The sequence below is a fragment of the Podarcis liolepis genome (assembly GCF_965112155.1).
Source record: "Podarcis liolepis genome assembly, chromosome: 4".
Lineage (NCBI taxonomy): Eukaryota > Metazoa > Chordata > Lepidosauria > Squamata > Lacertidae > Podarcis > Podarcis liolepis.
This window is the reverse complement of record NC_139558.1, coordinates 30,448,757-30,471,694: the sequence shown is the minus strand read 5'-3', so window position 1 is coordinate 30,471,694 and position 22,938 is coordinate 30,448,757. Positions and strand designations below refer to the sequence as shown.

Genomic DNA, 22,938 nt, shown 5'->3' with positions numbered 1-22,938 from the left:
GTATGAGCCAGCCAAAAGCATTTTGAAATCTTTTTAATTTCCATGGGGGGGGGGTAGTTACAGTCTGATTCTTTGCAAAGTTAGGTGTACCTATGTCACCCAGCTCTGCACAGGACTGAGCTGTGTTTATTATTATTATTATTATTATTATTATTATTATTATTATTATTATTCAGCCACTGAGAATTAAAAGTGCTCAGTGTCACCCTAAGGCTACAGTCGTGAACACACTTTCTTGAGAGTCTCAGTGAACACAGTGGAACTATTTATTTATTAAATTTGTAAACATGCACAAATGAGCTGTGACTGTTTGCAACATAAATATTTCAACATGGAAGGGGGGAAGGGAAGAAAAGTCCATTCACAGTTTCAAAATTATATTTAAGAGAGTCTAAGAATAGCTTGTGCAAACGTGAACGGCGGGTGTGCTATATTCATCTAAATTAAGCAATTGAAATGTTCTTTTTGGCTGTCTTTAGGAAAGAACTAGCTGAATCTGCTAAGAGTTATTCTCAAGTAAGTATGCATAGAATTGTCATCTTAAATCTCAACCCTAGGAGCTCACTTTGAGATAAGTGTGCAGCACACAGGTTGTAGCTTTACCCAACTCACTTACCTGGCTATCGGCCTCATTAAACTTAGTAAGATGTATTTTCAAGTAAGCATACATAGCATTTCAAGAAAATGTGAGAGAGAACCTTATGTACTGAGAGAGCAATGAGTCTGCTAATTAACCTTTGTCCTGTGTATCAGATTTCCTCACTGACTCTGTACCAGGACAAAAGTAAAATTGAGATTCATAGCGGATTGCAAGCTAATTTCACATTGACCTCTCACTTAATACCTACTGATGACTGGGATTATTGCTGAACATGGCAGACCTTGGTTTGACCAGTGAGGCAACTGCTAAAGTTTTGAGCAAAAACTCATATTCAGAATCACTTAACACAGCATAGCTATGCCTTAACTTTAAGAGAGCTTGACTATGTCATTTTTGTTTGAAAACTCTGAACACACTGGGAGATTTAGTTAAGAAAGTAGACCATGCAAGAGTATAAGCACCCCAGTTACGTTCTATACCTCCATGCAATTTTAGATTCCAAATATTGAAAATCCTTGTTTTGATGATGCAAAAGCTAATCTGGTTGGTGGTCCACTTCCCCAAAAGAATCAAGTCCACAGCTTGGTGGTACTTTGAATGCTCAAGTTACAGCCTTAGTACAAAGCATTTTTTAAAGCCAAGTTATGTTGGATTGCTAGCTGTGGACAGAGGGGTCTTGCCAGAGTCATTCATGCCTTGGTACCTTGGAGAACTGATTGCTGCAATGTCCTGCATATAGGGCTTCCCTGGAAAACTATTCAAAAACTGCAGATAGAGCAGGAAACACCTTTTTTCCTGGTCCTGGCTGCTCAGAACACACACTGCCAGTACAGAAATGTGTTTTCCACCAGCTTCCAATTTGTGAGTGGAGGCTATTCATGGTGCTAGTGTCAATCTACAAAACTACATAGCTTGGGATCGAGGTAATGGTGCCTTTCCCCCGCATGAACCTACCTGCTCACCATGATCTGGTTCAGAGGTCTTGCGGCAGGTTCTGCCAGCTGGAGAACCAAAGTGGGTAGCAACCAGAGACATTGCCTTCTATGGGGTGGCACCCTTGCCAGTTGTAGTTCAACCCCCATAATGGATTAATTTTATTTTGCTGGCCTGTTTTATTTCCCTGCTTTAGGTTGCAATACTATGCTCACTTACCTGGATTTAAACCACACTGAACAAAGTTATGTTATTATGTTTTATGTTATTTATTATTATTATTATTATTATTTGAATTTATATTCTGCCCTATACCTGGAGGTCTCAGGGCAGTTCATGGACCAAAATCAAAATATAAAACCACAAAACATATAATCAAAATAAAAACAATAAGCCCCCAAAAAACACACATTTTAAAAGGGCATAGGACGAAGTTGGATTTACTCATGAGTAAACAAGCAAAGGCTTGTGCTGTTCCACCCTGTTCTCGGTGTTTACCGCTGCTTTTAGTGTTTATTGGTGCTGTCTACAATGCAGATAATATTTGCCTATTTTATTTAACCTGTTTTATTATTTGTTAGCCGCCTTTGCCAGACAGCCCTAAAAGATTAATTCTATCAAATGAAGACATAATTAATCCCACCGGGTAATAAAAGGCATTGAATCAACGAAACGCATAACATTTGTGGATTTTCTAATATTAACAATTCAGCCCGGTATTGGCGCTGCAACTGTTCTGCACTCTTTAGACATCTGTTATCTTTGACACAGGTAGTTTTCCTGCCCTCCAGAGTGAAGGCGGTGCTTCCAGAGTGACATCACGACCTTGCCCAATCAGCCTCTTCGGAGGCTGTGACGCTGCGCCCGAAAGTTCCCTTCTTCTGGGAATGGTAACATTGGCCGGTTTCCTTTCCATTTTTGAGTTGGCGGTGCAAGTGCAGCATCGCGCCCGCAGAAAATCCGACGTCTTCGAAACCGTCCCGTTTCTTTCTGGATCTATGCCCCCCCCCCCCGCCTAGGAAAAACAAGCAGCATCAGAAGCACTTTCCTCCATGGTGCTGTTTTTGTTTTCCATCCCCACCTTAAAATAGAGAGGGTGAGAATCACGCAGCAAACCGTGGGCGCGGATCCGAGCTCTCCATTTACGCGCGTCCCGAGTCCCGTGTTAACGGTTTCGATTCTCTTCCCTGGATTGATAGCTAATCCAGAAAGTTCGCAGGCTGGAATCGGGACAGGATTGGCAGGGAAGCCCAGATTTACAAGCCGCTCCGGGCCTTTTAAGAAACAAATCGAGGGGCAACCTTCTCCAACGGGGGAGGGCGCAAAAATTAAAATACAGGCACACGGGTATATAAGTCGATGGCTGAAAAGTGTCCCGTCCCCCCAGCCAGATCTGGCGGAGTTAGGTGACCCCCACCTCCCTAATATTTCCACAGGGTTTGGGGGCTCCTAAGTCCCGCGCAAGGAGCGGGCTACTTTTCTATGCGGTCCCGGTGCGCTTTTGCGCCCATTGCGCCCCTCCACGTGCTCCCTCTCCCTCCTCCAGAAGTCCCGGAGAGAGAAATAAAGAGTTTGAATCTCGGGGGTTTATTCCTATTATCATCATCACCATCATAATCAAAGCGAAAGAGTGCGCGAAGCTGCTGCAGACCGAGAGCAAGAAAGAAAAAAAAGTCCCTCCCCAAATTAGAGAGGCGCGTAGGTGTGAAGAGCGAGAGAGAGACTGCGGTTCTTGCACCGGCTGCTCCAAAAATAAAAAAATCGTGTGTGTTCCCCCCCTCCCTGCTCGGGGTGGGGAGGAAGAGCAGGAATTAAAAAAGAAAAGAGGGAGGGGGGGTTGTTGCAGCAGCAGCAGCAGGAAGAGAAGGAGATCCTCCCAGGAGACGGAAAAGGAAAGCAGGGGAGAGGAGGGCTGCTCTCCTCCTCCCCGCCCTACGCGATCCCGGCGGCGGCAGGAAGGGAAGGGGCGGCCAGGGGAGGAAGGAGGAGGAAAAGGAAAAGAGGGAGAGGGAGGGAGGGAGCTGCCTGCCTGGGCAGAGGGGGAGGGGCCCGCTGCTGCTGCTGCTGGGCTGAGCGGCGGCAGGAGCGCTGGGGCCTTGGACACGTCGAGCCGCGGGAGGAAGGCGGAGAGGAGCCCGGGAGGGGAGCGCGGAGACGCCGGCGGCCCGCGAGCGCCCGGCCCGCTGGGCGAAGGAGAAGGAGAAGCAGAGCAAGCCGCGCACGGGGTCCAAGCGGGGAGAGAAAGAGGAGCCGCCGCCGAGACAAAGAGCGGAGCCCGCCGGGGAGAGCAGCCTGCTCCCTTCCGCCGCCTCCTGCCATTATTAATCCTCCGCCCGCGCGCCTGGCCCGGGGAGCCCCGACGCGCCCGGAGGAGCGGACCACCGGCGGGTCTCCCCTTCCTCCCGCCAAGCCAGGTAAGGCGAGAGCGAGCGAGCAAGAATATCGCCAGCCGCCATCAACTTGGAGGAGTTGAGGGGGGCGGGCTCGGGGGTTTGAAGCCCCCTCGGGGACCCCCTCTCCGCGCCCGTCCCGTGGCCGCGGGGCCTAGCAGGCGCGCCCCGTTGGGGATGCGGGGAGGGCGCACGGAGAGAAGGCAGCCTGCTTATGGACGGGCTGCCTCCGCCCTTCTCCTTCTCCCTTCGGTCTCTCTCCAGCGCCGGGTTTTGCGACGGCGGGGGGGGGGGGAGGGAGAGAGAGGCGGGGGTGGGTGGGTTAAAAAAAGGATTCAACATTTTTAACCCCCCCCCCCTCTGATTTATAGATCACATAAATCAAGGGGTCGTGACGGAAAGGGAGGGACTTTTCGGGGGGTGGGGGGTGGGGAAGCAGCTGCCTTCGCCTACCCCGCCCTCGGAACTATGGACGACTATTGTGGAATCCGGGGGAGAAATGGAAAAGGGTGCGTTTGGGAATAGGGGTTTTAATTCCACCCATGGGGGTGGGGGGAGCAAGCTTAGGCATCTCGAAAGAAAGAAGGGACTAGGTTTCGGGTTTTGTTTTGTTTTGTTTTCAGGCGGGGGGGGGCAGAGAGGAGGAGGAAAGAAGAGGCGGGGTGGTCCAGACGGAGAAGTGCTGGGTGTTGCAAAGCACTACGTGGGGCGGGGAGATGGGGGGGCGGAATCTAGGTGTGTGTGTTTTTGGGGGGGAGGGAGGGACGATGAGGCTGGAAGTAGAGGTGGGAGTTTACTCCCCACACATAGGAGATCATTTGCTGTTTGCAAAAAAGGGGGGGCGAGGCACCAGGTCTAGTTTTTTTCTTTTTTTTACTCCTTTGTGGACTGGAAGAAGTGAGGGAGCGGGACAGAGGGATTAAATATATGGCAAGAGTGGTGGCTTTACAGAAGTGCTGAAGGGGGGGCGCGGGGGAGCTGTTTTTTAAATAGAGAGAAGCAGTGGCTTATACTAGTTGATTACTATTTTTTTGTATCAGGAAGCTTTTAAGCATAAAGTGGGTAGATGTCTCAAGAGCATTATGTTACTCCCCGTATATGAAGAACAATATAGGGTGGTTGCAACAGAGCATTCTAAAGCTTCACATCTAAGTGACTAACCTGTGACCCTGCAGATGTCGCTAAACTATGACACCCATCATTTATTATTATTGGTCACGCTGGGTGGGGTTGATAGGAGTTTAGTTCAGCAACATCTGGAGGGCTTCAGGTTAGCCCCACCTGCTTTATTTAAGCACCACGATTAAGACACCCCTGCCTTTTGCTAAGTACTACTGCTACTTTTATTATTGTATGTAGATAGTCACTTAGTGCGTTTATAGTCAGTCCTGAAGCTTATCTACTTGCAGTAAGGCCTATAATTGTGCATAGGGTAGATTCAGCTGAGCTGTTTTGGGTGTAATGCTTATTACTTTCTTCTTCCATGTTACAATTGATGGATCATCTTAAAACACTGAAATTTGTATTCTTTGTTAGCTTTTACTTAGCGCCATTTCAGATTTTTGTGCAGAGGCAAGCTCAGGTACACTCTGCAGGAAGCTGCAGCCAATCCCTGACAAGTACACCTGTATGATATACATGTTTGCTACATTCACATATTTAGGTGTATGCCAGTCTTGGGCAATAGCACCCTCTCAAAACATGGATTGAGAGGTGCATGCATCAGTTTGCATTGTTGGGAGTTTGGCTCAGTCTAGGTTTTGTCTGCGGGTATGTATCAGGGATGGGCAGAGCTGAATATTCAAATTTTAGCTTTCAGGAGGGTTCATAATATTTTAACAGCTACTTTCCCTAACGTTGAAGCACCTCAAAGGTGTTTCATAAATGGCCCTTCGCTCAAGTTGGAGTTCTTGAAATCATATTGAAAGTGTTTTGGATTTGCTACACAAGGAATTAAAGTGAGGAAGACTGCAGAATTTGCTTGGAAGAAATTATAACCATACAGTACTGTACTCCTTAATATGGACATTACTGGAATAGTTCTGCTTTGGTTTTCCCCACAGTCCAACATAGAGAAGATGATTTATTACTTCTCTAGAAAACAGGGGACCTTCGGATATATTCACGTGACTTAAATGATCATTATCTAACTGGATATTGAGCAGTTAATATGTGTGTAAATAATAAAGCATAAAAGAGTGCACACTGCTTAGTCATCTTCACATAAATAGCCGACTCTGTTTACCTTCACTTATGTGAAAATAGCTTTGATGCTCTGTAGGGAACTTAAGGGTAAAGAGTTGGTATCTAAATCAGCCTTGATGGTTTTTACTATTAGCAATAGAACTCTGGAATCCTGGGTTTTTAAAAAAATTCTGACGTTGTAAATTTCATTTACTTTATGGTGGTATGTTCAGAAGATAAATTATGTAAGCAGATAAGTGTGATTTGCTATTGATTATTTTAATGCATTCATTCAGAGTCTTTATAAATCACTTTTTACACCCAAAGCATCATATATAAAAAGGTACAAGATAAATTGAGACACATCAAATAGGGTACAATTATTATGAGAAAATTGTTTTCCGAGGCATGCACATCATTTGCACACTTGAGAAAAGGCAGCAGTGAAAATCATTTTGCAAGCCCCACTTAAAGGCCCGTACTTAAAAGGAGCCAGGCATAACCGGAAAGGAGCCCCATAACTCTGGAGCCATCACTGAGAAGGCCCTGTCTCTTATGCATGCCAATCTTTACATCAGCAAGACTTTTGATATTGGTGTATGTGCAAGCTAACCTATTTCCAAATTGATTTAAAGGTTCATATGGGCACGTTGGGCCTGGAAACATAGCAGTAAACCTGTGGTCTCTATGATGTCCACAAAGTCTCCCAACTCCTGTCTTCTCCATCAGGAGACCATCCCATTACAGTGCTAGGCTGAGATGTTTAAACCTCTTATGAGTGTACTTGCATGTGTGGTATGTAAGGTGCATGTTTTGCTGGCCATTTTGGCCATGATCACCCCTGGCGTATGGCTGTTTGGAGGGTTGGTCAGCTTTGAATGCGGCCTTTGAGCTGAAGACCGTTTGCATCAGTTGCAATGCTTATTAGAGAGGCGGCAAACACAGCTGTCACACGTTCAGATGGCATCTAGCATCTGGATGCCTACATTTTATAATGATCCGAGTTTCCAAACCTCCCTGACAGTCCTGCAACACAGGTAGTCCCAACTTGGAGGAGCTGATTCATGGGTAACTGAGATAGGGTTGGTGTACAAGCCTGCACTGGTAAAAGGCACATCTGGCCACTGCTTTATGTTTTCAGGACTCTCTCTCTCTCTCTCCCCCCCCCCCCCCAATATTTGGTTCTTCACTGCCCTATCCAGAACTGGTTTAATACCTCCCTATAGCAGGAGTAACCAGAGCCAGAGAAGGGGGCTTGCCACTGTGCCGATAGTGTCTCTTTACTTACTTCCATATTGGAGAATGGGGGCTGTTCTTTTATACGAAAGCAAAGGGCCTACATTTTGAGGACTGGGTTGTGCCAAGCAGTCCTAAAAATATGTGCCTCGTAGCAGGTAACTTACCTGGCCCTTCTCCTACACATCCTGCGTGCCGTAATGAACATTTATTAAGAACTGTGCAGAACATTATTGTTGGAAGTGAGGTCAAGGACAGCTGTTCTGCTTTAGGAGTGGGTGTGGTGTGGTGTGATGAGTGAGGATGTCATCCAGTGGTCATTGTGGATTTTGGAGGAAAGGAACTCTCCTCTCTTTGCTCTCCTCAGATATGATTTCGCTAGTTTAGTAAATAAGGGCATATGTTCAGTGACATGTATTATTTTGAGCCTGTTTAATGTAGCTTTTGTAAAGCATAGATCAGTTCACTTGGGTGTTTCGTTTGAGTTTTTAGGGATATGTTCTTTTTAGGGATATGTACTTTTTAAGGAATTTGGTGTGATATTTGGAATACAGTCATACCTCGGGTTGAATGTGCTTCAGGTTGAGCGCTTTCGGGTTGCGCTCCATGGCAACCCAGAAGAAACGGAGCGCGTTGCTTCCGGGTTTCACTGCTCACGCATGCACAGACACTCAAAATGATGTCACGCGCATGCGCGGAAGCAGCAAAACGTTACCCGTGCAGACGCGCAGTCGTGTCTTATGTTCTATTCAGGATGCGAATGGGGCTCTGGAACAGATCCCGTTCGCATCCCGAGGTACCACTGTACTTCACTAGGAAGGGGCATATGGCTGCAGCGGTGCAACACTTCATGAAAACCCATTTCACAGGCTTCCTATAACAAGTGCAAATGTATAGGATTAGGGGCTAAGGCACTCACCAGCAGGTAACCAGATTGTGTACTCTGGAATAACTACATTGATTTTGAGGGACTTCTTTCACACCTTGTAGCTATATATGAACTTGAGATGTATATTGGTATGTGATGTTGGTTGTAATTTATATTCTCTGTTGCATGGAACGAATGCATTTTTTTAAAAAGAAAAAGTTATGGCCTGTATATCGGGATTCATCAACTGACTTGAAAACAACTATTAAAAGTTGCTTCATTACGTTGTTTTGAAGCATGGTTTCTTTTCCAAATTTGTTTCTGTTAACTCACTTAAATTCATTAGTTCTCAATGATCCGTTGAAATGCTGTTTTTTATATATAGCCTCTAGTTGGTTACCGAACATTAGGTAATGCTTTGCAAGACATTGTCCTAGGCTACTTTTGCTCAATGATTTATTAAGCTAACAATCGAGCGCAGGTTTTTGTAGAAGGGAAATCATTTCTTCCAGCAGTATACCTTTTTTATATTACAAGTGCAACCCTATGCAATCTTACTTGAAATCAGTAGGACTTACAAGTAAATTATATGTAGGACGGGTGACTGTAAAATAATAGCTACTTTACTCAAAACAATATGGAATTCATTATAAGCCATTTGAGCAGGTACCATAGTACCTGCTCTCCATCTAGCACTTAAGACACTCTTTGGTATTGATTGTTATTAAAGGGCAATGAATTGTGGTAATAGTACTATTTGATGGTTTTAATGTGGTATGGGCTGGTGAGCATCTTCATGAGCAGAAGATTGAAAAGGAGATAAGTTTTAAGGATAATCGGACAACAATTTGGAACTGGTAAATAATGGTTTGAAGCTTGGCGATGGAGAATAGTGCCAAGAATAATGGAAATTACTGCTAAGAATAATGAATAGTATTGAAAAATGCTAGTAAGTAGGTGATGGGTGGGATGGGGAAAATGTTCTGTAAAACAAGAAATGAATACAAAATTAACAGAAGTATAAATCATTAAAAATGAATGGAAATAAAGAAAGAACGCATTCTGGTCTAAAACTATGCTACTGACGTAGCTAGAGCTGAAACTTTTGAATCTTAAGGAGGTGCCTCACATGACATTTTTTCTACTGTGTAGTTAATTTCTAAACAGTTTGCATCTCTACTTGAGCAGTTTGCTATAATGCTTTTCTGGAAATCGGGGGGGGGGGGGCAGGATTCTAGGAAACTGATGTCCACAGAGGACTCTCAACCTATGTTCTCAAAACAAAATAAATGCTGTTAAGGGTGATTGTGTATGTGCTTAGATTTCTTTGCCTAAAGATTGCGATTTTTCCAATGAGCAGATTATGGCCTGGTTTGCGCATAACAGTAAGCCACAGTTAAACTATGGCATTCCAGGAATGAGTAAGCTTGCTTGTGCACACTGCTCAAATCACACACAGTAGGAACAGACAATCCAGGATGTTCCTTATTGTGTGAAAACCAGCACTTTGGGTTTGTTTCTCTGCAAACCATGAGAATAAGCCTGGAATAAACCATGGTTTACTTTTGTTACCTCCTTTGGATTTGAGAGAAACAAACTTTAGAGCTGGATTATGCGGCATTAATCCAGCACTCTGGTTTATATCCCCCTGAGGGAGGAAGTGTTGGATGTGATTTCAGCAGTATGAGGAGTCTGCACCTTCAGTTGGTAAACCATAGTTTGGCTGGCCTTGTTGCATAAACCATAGTTTGGCTGGCCTTGTTGCATAAACCATAGTTTGGCTGGCTGTGTTGCATGAACCAGGCCATTGTGACAGAAACTTATTTTTCCTATGAAGGTAAAAGCGTGGTATTATGTGGCAAAATTGTTTTCGTGTTAAAGAAAACCTGCATTCTTAGGTAGGCAATTATGTTGCGGGGAGAGGGGGAACTGTACAAAAGTCTTCCATGTGGGAATGTATTTCTCAAAGCTTCTTGTTGCAGTAAGTGCTTATGCTATTTAAGGAATTTATTGCTTGAACTAGCAAAATGAGTTTTGAACATACTTGTTGTGGTTTGCTTTGGTTTCTACAGTGTTTTAAATACTTTCAACAATGGGTTTGAAAGGCCAGCATAGCACTGTTGAGAAGCCCTGGATAGAATTTATGCATGTTTGAGCAAGCCAGAGGTAAACCTGATGTGGCCCTATTTAGATAAATAGGAGTCAAGCGCTTGAGCTCTCCTGATCTGAGTGATTACAGCACCCATGGTCTGTATTGAAATACCTCAACCGTATACAGGTTACTCCCAGGTATGTGTCGTCTTGGACTGCAGCCTTAGAATACTTTCAGAGTTAGTAGGCATGAACCGAGGAATGAGCATCCATTTTGTGTATTCTACTCACCCAGATTCGCTTGCAGATTTAATTAATTACATTTAATCATCTTGTCATGCACTGCATTATTCTCTAGTGTTTTACAGTAAACCTAAACAGATAACTTTTCTTTGGATTCAGTCTATGCTTTACGTGTTGCATTGCAATAATCTTGCCGTCTTACAGAAGATACAAAGTATTGGATTTTCCACTTTTATCAAAATAATAGACAGCTAATTGGAGCAAAACATTAAAATCAGGATTAGAAAATACTACAAATTTTATGTGTCGGAGCTAGGGTTTAGAAGACAAAACTGAACACAGAAGAAACAGATTTCCAGGTGCCCAGATGATGAGAGATTTTTTAGTTTTTTGAAGCCCTACTCAAAATTTATACAGAGATGGCTCACAAGGCTTAGGTGCTTTAAACAAAGTAGTGCACACTTCAAATTGGCGTGTTCGGTGAAGGAGTCTCCACCAGTTTAACAACACTACTTTTATTTGAATTGTAAAGGTAGTACAGTGGTACCTCGGTTCTCGAACATAATCCGTTCAAGAAGACCGAGTTCCGAAACGTCTGAAAACTGAAGTGCAAAGGGCTGCCTGCAAATTCAATTCGACGCCGTTCGAATTCCGAGGTGTGTTCGAAAATGGAAGCATTTACTTCCGGGGTTTTTGGCGTTTGGGTTCCGAAACATTCATCAACAGAGATGTTCGAGAACCGAGGTACCACTGTATAATGCATACTCACCAAGACTTTCTGGTCTTTACCCAAAGGTGATGCCTCTAAGTAGACTGAATGTGGTTCCAGCCCACCTCCTGCTGTTTTTCTCAGTGAATAACTTCGCTCTACCCTCTTCCCATTCCAAGTGAGAGCAGAGAAGAAAAGTGAGCACTGGGTCGGTTAGCTCAAACCTTGCTTAATTCTTCAAAACGCATGGGTGCTGCCTCTTGCAGAAGACCCGGTAATCCTAAAATGTCCCCAATTCATTTGGATGCATTTTCCATTCAGTATTGTTGAAACAAAGGGTACTGTTTCTCCAGTGACGAGTTTATTACATTTCTGTCCCACCTTTCTGCAGGGACCTTTATTTTCTTACAATAAGACAGTACCCCTGGTTCTTCTTCTCCCCGCTTGCCTCCGCCCATTTATCCTCAGAACATCAAACATTATGTACAGTTTAATATGACGCATGGGAACAGCCAATCAACCAACATAAGCTCGAAGCAATCAGGGAAGCAAAACGTATGCATAACTGAATAAAACGGCGTGCTAGAATAAATTTGCAGCTTTGCATATGCTAACTAAGAATTTGTCTGATTCTGTTAGTAACAATATTTCCTGCCCCCCTTGCTGAATAATTCCTTTGTGGTACATTTTGTGGTATTTTGCTGTATCTGGTGGTCTATAAAATACTGTTCTAAGTGGTTCTGAAATTTTAACTAATTCGTTTACTTGTAGGTTGTTATGGTTAATGTCAGTATAGTTGTACCTTGGATTTCAAACGCCTTGGCTCCTGAACAAATGGGCTACCAAATGATCGAAACCCAGAAGTGACTGTTCCGCTTTTTGAACATTTTTTTGGAAGCCAAACAGCGAACGGGGCTTCCGATTGGTTGCAGGAGCTTCCTGCAGCCAATCAGAAGCTCCACTTTGGTTTCTGAACCTTTTCAGAAGTTGAACGGACTTCAAGAATGGATTCCATTCAACTTCCAAGGTACGACTGTATTAACTTTTGAGGAGTATTTTGGTCTGTTGATGAATTACTGCCTGAAAGTTTACTCTTATTAAGTATGGCTAAGCAAGCATCCCAAGAGTGTTCTTCTGTATATATTTGAAAGAGTGTTGATAAATTTATATCAGCAGGTATAAATCTATAGGCTGAAATGTCAAATAAAAGTAAAATAAGGTACTTTTCAGTACCATTAACACGCTAATTACCAGTTAAAAGATCCAATGAACTCTCAAGTTAATCTATGGTACTGTTAACAGTTGATACTTTGCAGTTGATTAGTAGAGAATCATCTTCATAGTTAGCCAGGAAATGATCCAGAATTAGAAGTTAGAGAAGACTGTGTTCTAGCCTGACAGCTGAGCATGGCAATACATTTTGTTCTCTTCACCACCTACACTTATTATGTTTGGAGGAAATGGGGGGGGGGGTGTAATCATGTCTATTGGCTTTGTTCAAATGCCTCCATCTTAAATACACTTCGGAAATCTTAACCCCAAAGTTGAAATGAATGGGAATGTTTGAGAGATTTCTTGAGCAAGTCTTGTTTTTATCAGAAGGTAAAATAGAATGTGCCCAAAGGTACACAATGTCTGTTTTGTGCTAGTGGGAAACACTTGCACTTGTGCAAGACTGGGCCCCTGATTTTCACTGCTCCTTGCACCTCCTGAAAGTTGCAGCAGTATGGGATATTGTAAGGGGCTCTCGTAGGTAGGGGAGGATTGGTAAAATTGGTCGCCCCACTTTGAGTGATTGGTGGCTAGCCTAGTCCAAAGCCAACCCAATGTTGTATCCAATGAGCCTGATATGCTGATGGAATGATAGGTTGTTCAGTGAACTATCTATAAAATTAGAGGAAAAATAGAAAAGTTTGATGATAGGGGTATATGTCAGCTGAAGGGGACTTCCATGCTTTTTAAAATGGGAGTTGCTGCTATGGACTAATACAGGTACAATATTCCTCTATAGAAGCACAATAAAAGCAAGTGGACTCAGGTGCTACTAATATAGCATTCATAGACATACTTCAAATGATCCCTTAGTTAGACCAACCAGTGTATTTTTATTTTATTTTAAGTATAAACTGTCGTTAGCACTAATGCAAATTCCTAGTGATGATATTTGTGTGAATCAGATAGAAGCCTTCTAAAAAGCCTTGCTCCTTATAAAATGTTGAGCAGAGAGAAGAATTATTCAAGATGAATAATAGTCCATATGTCACAGAGAAGATTGGGTTTAGTGTGGAAGACCCGTCTGATGGGTTGGGGTTTTGAGAAAAAGCGGCTCAAAATAAGGCAGTCTTTATTGCAACAGAATTATTAGGGTAAGTTAGAAGAATTAACTTTCATTAGAGCCAAATATACCAACGTTCACTGAACTGGGGAGTTACACTGAACTCTACTTCAAGCCTGAATATTTAAAGTACAATTTTAAATATCAGGAATTTTTATTTCTGGGGGATCCTACTGCTGATAGTGCTTATAACCTTCCTGAGAAACACCTTTATTTTATTTCATTTACATTTCCTCTGCTTCCTTAAAATCTAGACTGAGAGACAGACAGAGCATTTTCTGTAACACAGATCCTTGCATGTTTATTGTTGTTATGTATTTTCTCAACAGAAATTGCAACATTTAGCATGTGGGGGTTCACAAAACATTTTTGAGGTGAGAAAGGGGTCTTTGTACTCATAAAGATTGGGAACCACTGATCTAGGGAGAAATGTAGGAATAATTTCTCAGCAGACGTTTTTCTGCATTGCCTTCGTCATTTATTTTTGCTTGCTTGCTTATGTTTTGTTTTTGTTTTCTGCTTAAAAGCTGCAATTTATCCTTTCTATTATTTCCTCCTCAGATCTGCACTGTTGCTGCAACTATTTCCCAAAGCACACCTATTTTAGGAACTGCCTTTATTTTTATACGGAAGTGCAACTTGGATTTTCACCTTCCCAAGTTACAATATGTTCCTGGCAGATAGCTTAATCTTACTGCTGTTTGACGGCTTACTTCTCTTTGTAGGTGCTTTTTTGCACAGCCCTTTAAGACAAGACTAGGCAGGACAAGTCCAAGTACCTGGAAACAGCTCCCAGGAAATCCTGTGGGGTGCTGTGATTTGTGCCTGGACTAGTTCTTTAATAGAAGAATGATCCTTCGAATGAATGAATGAATGAATGAATGAATGGCAGAGCTTTGGTTAATAAAAAGTACCATCTGAACACAGCCTTCATAAAGCTGCTTGAAGGTGTACATTGTCTTGAAGGTTGAGTTAGCCCCATCAGTGGTTGTTTTGCCACTACCATTGTCATCCCATTTTAAGGGAAGGAGAAAGAGGGTAATATATGCATAGAACAATATACAGTGGTACCTTGGGTTACATACGCTTCAAGTTACAGACTCTGCTAACCCAGAAATAATACCGCGGGTTAAGAACTTTGCTTCAGGTCGAGAACAGAAATTGTGCTCCGGTGGTGTGGCAGCAGCAGGAGGCCCCATTAGCTAAAGTGGTGCTTCAGGTTAAGAACAGTTTCAGGTTAAAAACGGACCTCCGGAACGAATTAAGTACTTAACCTGAGGTACCACTGTAACCTGAATTAAACAAAACAAGAGGTATGAATGTACTGTTAGATATGCTGTATAAGTGCTAATGTAAAATGTGAAAGATTGTGATAAAAGGCAGGCAGTCTTTATTGCCATGTGCACATACATACAATGAGTTGCTGACCCGTCACACAGTGAGGTTTTTTATCTCAGGTTCCCCTAGATTTTATATTCATGTTGCAACCTTCAACTGCAGTCGTACCTTGCTTTCCGAACAGCTTAGTTCTCGAACGTTTTGGCTCCCGAATGCCGCAAACCCGGAAGTGACTGTTCCGGTTTGAGAACTATTTTTGGAAGCCAAACGTCTGATGGGGCTTCCGATGGGCTGCAAGAGCTTCCTGCAGCCAATCAGAAGCCGCACTTTGGTTTCTGAACGTTTTGGAAGTTGAGCGGAGTTCTGGAACGGATTCTGTTTGACTTCCAAGGTATATTTGCTGGAGGACCTGTTGCCTGGCTCCCACAATCATTTTGAGTCCTGCTCAGATCCTCTGATTCTCCCCCTTTGCCTTTGGGCATCAAGAGCAAAGGTCACGGTGGACCTAAAGGCAAGCCTAGATTTGCCCTGTTGGCTCTCAGACAGTGACTCAGCAGTGGCTCAGAGACAGGAGGAGGTGACAGAAAGTGTACAAGGCCTTTGGTCTGCCCTGGACCTTTGCTGGCTCTTCAGACCTTACGGCTCTGCTCCTTCTCTCATGCCATGAACAATTTTATGAAAAGTTAGTAGTTGACTAAACTAGCTTATGACAAAGGGGATTTAAGTTCTAGTGGCATGTCTATTCCTGCCGCCGGCCCAGTTCTAATATTGCAGCCTTTCTCAACCTGTGGGTCCCCAGATGTTGTTGAACTACAACTCCCATCACCCCTAGCTAGCAAGGCCAGAGCTCAGGGATGATGGGAGTTGTAGTCCAACAACATCTGGGGACCCACAGGTTGAGAACCGCTGCAATATTGTGTTTAGACCTCTAGAATGTATCCTGTTGAGATTAATCGCCGGTGTGTGACATGGCCAAATTACAAGAGTGGGTATTTTGTGAAGCAATACATTTTCACGTATAGCTAACAGCGACGAGTTTAATAATACACCAAAAGCCACATTCCTCTATGATGCTGCTGTTGTTGAAATGTAGCGATGTATCATCTCTCTTAACTACAGTCAAAACATTTTCCTGGCAAATGTCCAAGGATAAACAGCAGAAGTCAATAACCAAAGTCTTCAGCTGTGGGGAAAAGTTTATCCTGCTTAAAGTGTGTATAGGCCTCTGAAATGTGTTACTTTTAATTAAGCGAAGGACAAAACTCCGTTCTCGAACTGTATCGCAAGCAGTAAGGGACGGATACTTTAGCCATTGAAGGGGTCTTAAGTCGACTGTTTAGCCAATTTGCTTTTTGAAAACAAAAACCAAACTTATTGCACATCTGTTGAGTAGAGATATGAAATCCTGGGAAATAAACTCTGGGAACATTCAAGGAGGGAAATGGTCCTTACTCATTTGTGTTTCTTCTCAGAATTATTTGAAAAATTGGAAGTTTGGGAGAACACTTAAAAACCTTTCTGAAATAGATATTTTTAGAATGATTGCAATGTTTTTAAACACTTTTTAAAACATAAAATACTCCATGGCATTAGAGAATCACAATCCTGGCATACAGCTAACTAGTTAAAGATGCGTTTCTGTACCTAAAGAGTTCTGCCCTCTTTCTGACAGGAGTATAAAATGCCGTCATTGCACATGAAGTGCCTCTTGCCTTTTTCTAGTGACTTTTGATCTAGTTTGGAGATGCTGGAAGCAAATAGCCTGCTTCGGCTTTCCTGTTGACCTACCTCTTCCTGGTTGACCTTTTTCATGTCTCCTAATCACCCTCCTACACATTGGGAGTCAATCAGGTTATTGCCCTGCCTTGCTGGGTAATAAAAAGGTCAGAAGAAAGCAGGGCAGAAACTGCGAAGTTCTCCTTATGGGTGACAAAACCTCAGAGGAAAAGATTCAACCGTTTGGGTGACTTGTACAAGGAAGTGGAGCACAACTGGGTATATTCACAAGTTTGTTGGTATGAAACAAAGTCATTTATGGTTTTAAATAGGCCAAATGGTACAATTTTATAATCTAATTAAGTTAAAAGTGATGCATTTCTTTTGTTCGAGCAACTAATAAGTTTCATTTGGATAAGGAAGGAAATATTGCACATATCTCCCCCACTACCCATTTTGTGTGTGTCCTCCCTCCCAACGAAATGTGGTGGGGAAATATGGGAAAACAAGTTTTTCTCCACAGCTTTAAATGTTTCTGGAGATTTTTACATTTCTACTATTAAGATGTGATTCTATCTTCCATTTCCCCATCTAGCGCCTCCTTCCTTTTTCTCCCATCATCCACCAAAATCAATTTGGACTTCTTTAACGTACAAGTAGATTGTGCCAGTTTGTCACTTAACAAATATTACTTATAAAATCTGGCAATCCCACAAATTCAGGATGGGATAGATAGAAACTTGGAATTTGTCCATTGACAAAGGAACAAATTCAAATGATCAATTATTTTGGTTCACAACAAATAGTGAGCAACACAGAGATTATCTTTAGGTGTGACTGTCCGCCTTACCATATGGAGCAAAACAGCTGCGTTCTGCAGCAAAGATAAGAAAATTTCCTTCTATTTTTATACTATTCATTGGGGAAATGTGTGTGTACATGATTGGGAGAAGATGGCGGGAGGGAGAGAAAGCTGTTAGCAATCTTAGCTCTTCCCTTTTTAAACAGTGCCCTTGACTTCCCCAAACTTCACATACTGAAGTTTTAGGCTTGCTCTTTTTGGTGTAGTGCACTTAAACACCAAGACAGCAACATAGAATGGGGGGAATACAAAACCTATTTTTAGTGGTATGCTACCACAAGCAACAGCAGAGTTTTGAGTGGTTTTATTTTGCTTAATTTTATTGCATTGGTGGTTTGTGGGTTAATGGTTTTTGTAACTTTAAATTTCTTTATATACCTCCCTGAAATCTATTTTTAGATGGTGGGTGGTTTATTATTATTATTATTATTATTATTATTATTTAAGAAATACATATAATGGAGATTTATGTGATTAGCAAGTTGGTGCCTTTTGGCTGGAGTGAGGACAATTTACCTGAGGGCTGGGTTTTTTGGGTGCCATCGCTTTTGCAACTGTAATATGTGTGTTAGTCCCAAAGTTATGCTGAGCTTGGAGGATCACCTGACCTGAATGATGAGACTAAAGAACCAAGTTAGTAATTGAAACTGAATCTTTTCAATAACCTGAGGCCTTGTTACATTAATTTACTGTGCTGATCGGAGTAATACGAGCACTCGAGTGTCAAATCTGAAGAACTCTGCTACAGCAGATCTCTCTTCAGGATTCCCTGATGCCTGTCATTTAGATGCCATCAAATGTGTGCACTTCATGATGAGGGCTCTCTTTGTGAAATTCCTGTCTGTAGAAAAATTCCATTTTGAAGCCCTAACTAATGGTATGTAATTTGATTGCCACTTATTGATCTTTGTCATGTAGAAAATATTAAGTTGATTAAGGATTGTTTCACTTCATCATGAATCCCTTGCCTGCCTTGGGAATAAAAGTATAAATTGCTGTGCCGATAAGAGGTTTCATCTCAGCCTCTGTTCCCCCACCCCCAAATTCTTTATTTCTTGAAAATGGAATTTAAAATTGAATTTTGGATATATACATTTTCCGTGTAAAACCTCAGCCACTGTTAAAACATGTACCTCCAGCACAGAGAAATGGTGCTTCTTTTTGCCCAGTGTTTAAGTATGCATGAAAATTGATTAATAAGGTAGGCTCTTCACATACTTTTTAAAAATAAAAAATCGGGCCCTTGTATTTGTATTTACCAGTGGATTAATTAAAGTTCCCCATTCCAACGTGCTTTATTTAACTTGGGTTTTGAACCACCATGGCCTTGTGCTGCTATTTGCATGTGCAAAATGTCCACGTAAATAATGAAACTTGATATCACTTGGTATCATTTTATGCATCTTTGATATTTACTTTGTACGGTTCACATCTGTGTACAGTGACGGCCCTGTATAAATGCCACATTATTGGAATTGCGTACTTGTTTAAAATAGGTTGGGCAAATACATTGCAGATAAAAACTGGAGGTGATTTTCCAGTAATACTGAAAAGGCCTGCCGCAAGGTACCGTATTTTTCGCCCTATAAGACGCACTTTTTCCCCTCCAAAAATGAAGGGGAAATGTGGGTGCGTCCTATGGGGTGAATGCAGGCTTTCACTGAAGCCTGGAGAGCGAGAGGGGTTGGTGCGCACCGACCCCTCTCGCTCTCCAGGCTTCAGGAGAGCCCCAGCGCCAGCCCCACAAGGTCGGGGGACAGAGGGAGGCGGAACGCCGCCATCCCGCTGTCTCCCGAAGTGGTTTGGAGGCTGACGGCGGGGAGAAGAGCGCTTCTCCCCGCTGCCTGCCCCACCACTCCGGGGACAGCAGGGAGACGCAGCGCGAATTCGTTTTGCCCCCTCCCCTCCAAAAAAAGGTATTGTGAAAGTTGTTCCTAAATTTAGACAAGCAAGGAGATTGTGTTCCAATTAGGCAGTGAATTGAAAATGATAGATACTGCAGATAAGAGCTTTCGGTAGTGCATAGGTTGCTCTCTGGGTGGTGAGTTCCACTCCACAGTGTTCAGGTTATATAAATATTTTAATGACTTTTTTCATCCTTTACATCAAAACGAATGCTGCTTCCACCTTTTCGTTTCTCTCTTCCCTTCCCCCACTCAGTAACAGAGCTGTGATCTATTCACAGTAAATTGTCAGTACGTTGTTGCTCCAGCTGTTTGTGGAACTCGTTTTGCCTTTTAATTTCTTAGTATGTCATTGTCTTTCATATTTAAACCTCATTTCTCTTTGGTCTCAAAGCGTAAACTATTTTTCGCTGTGCTTTTTGTGCAGTCTTTTTTTTTTGTGGGAGTAACAAAGCTGCTCCGGAATGACAGATACTGGGAAGAAACAAACATTTTAACAAGCCTGCTTAGCTGAGGAGAAGATAAAATGATTGTATCACCTGATAGGCCTTAGGGATAAAAATGCAGATGCACTAAGCCACTTGTTTTGATTGGTTGAAATCAGGAACAAGAAATCCTCTCCTCCCATGTTGATGTGAGTAAATATGGATTCCAGAAATGCTTGGAAGGATCAGGGAACTTAGACATGTATGCCATCCACAATCTGGCCAGCATTTACCCTTCTATCCCAGGAAGAATCTATAGAAATCCAAATTCCTTTAAAGCTATGTCAATATTTCATCTTCATAACGTTCACTTTCACAGTCCATTACATGGAGGATTTCTTGTGGGAACAGATTGAACTAGGATGGCTGACCATAGTATTGGCTCCCTTCATCTGTGTATGCACTAAGGAGTAGCTGCTTTTTAAGTTCCTTATAGCTGACAAAACTTCTCTCACCAGTGAAATGTACGGTGCTGGCTGTGTGCTCCCATTAAATCTTTACAGCTTCTTTTTGAACCGTTCATGTATGTCAGGGGTGGCTAACCTTTTAGGCTCCGTGGCCCAGATTGGTCTTGTGGGTAAAATTTATGACAGTGGATCTGGGCTGCCCACCTGTCAAACAACCTGGCGTCGAAGCAGCATCAGGTACAAAATGTTTTGAAGGCCATGGACTTCAATGCAGTTTGCAAGGTCCTTCTTAAAGGCAGTGTCACCCCCTTCATTTTAGCAGGGGATTTCATGCAAAACGTTTCCTGAATCATGAAGGGGTTTTGCATGAAGTCCTGCCAAACTAAAGAAGATTTAACTCCCTGCTCATCACCTTAAATCCTGCAGATATGGTTGTGTGCCTTTGCTCCCTGCTGAGAATAGGCAAACAGTCAAGATTGGGCTTAACCTCACCCCCTGCTATTGGCTGACGTCGCAAGTGATGTCAGTTGATGGGCAGGTGGACATTGTTTGGAGAAGATGGCCTCATTGGCCAACAGGGACCCCTTGGCAAGCCAATATTGGCCAACAGGCCAGAGGTTCCTACCCCCCCGTGTATGCGTTGGTACAAGCTAAGCTAGTCCTTTTCATTGCCCCCCACTTTTAGTGCATAGGGCTGCAGGAGGTTATGTGTAAGGGCCTAACCCAATGTTATATGAGCCTCATGGCTGCCACTGAAAACAGCAGTCCCCTATTGCCAGATCATCTCTATTCTGGTAATGTCTAATATTTTTGGCAAAGCATTTGAAGGGTTTTTCCTCAGGACACGGGACGCGGGTGGCGCTGTGGGTTAAACCACAGAACCTAGGACTTGCCGATCCGAAGGTCGGCGGTTCGAATCCCCGCGACGGGGTGAGCTCCCATTGCTCGGTCCCTGCTCCTGCCAACCTAGCAGTTCAAAAGCATGTCAAAGTGCAGGTAGATAAATAGGTACCGCTCTGGCGGGAAGGTAAACGGCATTTCTGTGTGCTGGCCACATGACCCGGAAGTTGTACGCCGGCTCCCTTGGCCAATAAAGCTGTCTGTGGACAAACGCTGGCTCCCTCGGCCTACAGAGTCAGATGAGCACCACTACCCCAGAGTCGTCTGCGACTGAACCTAATGGTCAGGGGTACCTTTACCTTTAGGTTACTGGGGTAGAAAGAGATGTAGGGTTACTGCTTTCAGAAGTAAATATACTGCTCAGCAGAGCAGCCTAATCCTGGGGCTGTTGCGTAGGGGTTGGTTAGATACAGAATTTAGTGTCTGGTGTTCGTTCATTTCTGCTACGCCCCTGGGCTACTATTCTGCTTGCTTGGAATTTGGTATTATCGCATATCACAATGAAAGCAAAACATGTAATGGAATTTTAAGAAGATAAAACACCTAGGACGTATGCTGACTCCAGAGTCAGATAAGATTTCATTCTATAACGCTTTAATTAATCTCAGAATGTTGCTGTCTCTTTAGATTCAGGGGGTGATTTATAAGCTGTTTTTAAATAAAATATTCAAAACAATTTGCCTTTTTCTGAGCTTTTTATATCATCATGATTATTTTGCGCTGGGAGGGCAAGGCAAGTCTGAGACTCAGGAATTCAGCCTGAGGATTCGGGGGTTTTTTTGGGAGGGGGGTCGGAACTGCTATGCAGAAATGAATAGTTGTGGTGGGTGAAGGCTTTCTCATGGACTTGACTTTCCCTAAGTGAAAACTGATCTATAACACAATAATAACATTAGTTTGAAAGATGTCGGTAACTTAATGAAGGTAACATAGGATCTCTGTGCATAGGATCCTAAAGAATTAATGTTCTGATTATGTTACATTCATTTAGTTGGATCTGTAGTGTGTTGAGGTTAGTGATTCCCCCTGCTTCAGTTTAGCATGAAACAGCCTTTTAAGGAAATTCCTTCTGAGCCTCAGGAGTGATTTTTAAGGGCTGCCACCCCCTCTGTAAGCATGGTTTGAATCATAGAGTCGTAGAGGTGGAAAGGACCCTGAGGAACATCTTATTCCACCCCGCTGAAGTGCAGGAAGATTCAGTTGTCCCACATGGGGATCAAACCTGCAACCTTCTTTGAACACAACCCCATTTTTATATTTTCAACCAGTAATATTTGAGAAGATTTTTAATTCGGTAGTGGTCCTTTAATGTGCTTAGTTTTCAGGAGGGAGAGCTTGCATATTTAGATGTACATACAGTGGTACCTCGGTTATCGAACACCTTTGAAGTCGAACGTTTCAGAACTTGAACTCTGAAAACCCAGATGTAAATGCCTCGGTTTTCGAACGCACCTCAGATCTCGAACAGGAAACGTGGCTTCCATTCTGAGTTTTCCGTATTGAGGTTTGCGTTTTGGGGCTTCCGCTTTCGGTTTTCATTTTTCAAACGTTTTCGGAACTCGAACGGACTTCCGGAACGGATTATGTTCGAAAACCGAGGTACCACTGTACAGTCATACCTTGGGTTGAAGTAGTTTCCAGCTGAGCATTTTCGGTTGTGCTCCACGGCGACCCGGAAGTAACGCAGCGTGTTACTTCCGGGTTTCGCCGCATGTGCAGACGCTCAAAATGACGTG

At 43.0% G+C, this 22,938-nt stretch overlaps 1 protein-coding gene across 4 annotated transcripts in view; it reads left to right on the top strand.

The window, feature by feature from the left end:
• The first annotated feature begins 3,252 nt into the window (after positions 1–3,252).
• Positions 3,253–22,938, top strand: part of NCK2 (NCK adaptor protein 2) — a 70,874-nt gene continuing 51,188 nt past the window's right edge. The window contains exon 1 of one of the 4 annotated variants that reach the window (XM_083501569.1): positions 3,253–3,948. The gene's annotated coding sequence lies outside the window, so the exon portion shown is untranslated. Of the gene's footprint in view, positions 3,949–4,325; positions 4,434–22,938 lie in introns of those variants that run through there. The other 3 variants (XM_083501570.1, XM_083501572.1, XM_083501571.1) reach the window with 3 other exon arrangements.